The sequence below is a fragment of the Myotis davidii genome, unplaced genomic scaffold (assembly GCF_000327345.1).
Source record: "Myotis davidii unplaced genomic scaffold, ASM32734v1 scaffold73, whole genome shotgun sequence".
Taxonomy (NCBI): domain Eukaryota; kingdom Metazoa; phylum Chordata; class Mammalia; order Chiroptera; family Vespertilionidae; genus Myotis; species Myotis davidii.
Window position 1 is genome coordinate 5346506 of NW_006286675.1, and position 881 is coordinate 5347386.

Consider the following 881-nt stretch of genomic DNA (forward strand, 5'->3'; position numbering starts at 1 on the left):
GCCCACTCTACAATTTTCCCACAATTCTGCAACTACATGACAAGGGGTTAGACAAGATAGTCTCTTAGGACACTTGAAAGTTCCGTGACCACAGAACATTTGCTCGGCTGGTAGCCTTATCTGCAAGCCTGACATATGGGCTCCGAAACAATATCCAGTTCGTTCATTCCCTGCCCCCAAAGGTATCCTAGAGCCCTCAGGCCAGGCCTATAGCTATAGGCCCGATCTTTGCACCTCACCAGCAGCCCACACACTCTCTTAACTGTGTGTGTGTGTTTTTTTTTTTCATCAGAGCAAGGCTTCTGTGGAAGTTGGTCTAGGGCAGCGGTTCTCAACCTGTGGGTCGCGACCCCTTTGGCGGTGTAACGACCCTTTCACAGGGGTTGCCTAAGACCATCCTGCATATCGGATATTTACATTACAATTCATAACAGTAGCAACATTACAGTTATGAAGTAGCAACGAAAATAATTTTATGGTTGGGTCACAACATGAGGAACTGTATTTAAAGGGCCAGAAGGTTGAGAACCACTGGTCTAGGGGAACATGGGAGGGCTTCCCAGAGGAGTGGGCACTTGAAGGTTGAGTGGTGTCCCGAGCAGCAAAGGGCAGGATGTGTGGTGGGAATGATGGGAGCAAAGTCCAGGAGACCTCGGAGTGAGCAACATACAGTTATGGTAGCAACGAAAATAATTTTATGGTTGGGTCACAACATGAGGAACTGTATTTAAAGGGCCAGAAGGTTGAGAACCACTGGTCTAGGGGAACATGGGAGGGCTTCCCAGAGGAGTGGGCACTTGAAGGTTGTGAGGTGTCCCGAGCAGCAAAGGGCAGGATGTGTGGTGGGAATGATGGGAGCAAAGTCCAGGAGACCTCGGAGT

The 881-nt window shown here is 49.4% G+C and overlaps 1 protein-coding gene across 1 annotated transcript in view; it reads right to left on the bottom strand.

Moving 5' to 3' along the window:
* Positions 1–881, bottom strand: part of PLXND1 (plexin D1) — a 73135-nt gene that overhangs the window by 17544 nt on the left and 54710 nt on the right. The gene's annotated exons all lie outside the window — the stretch shown is intronic.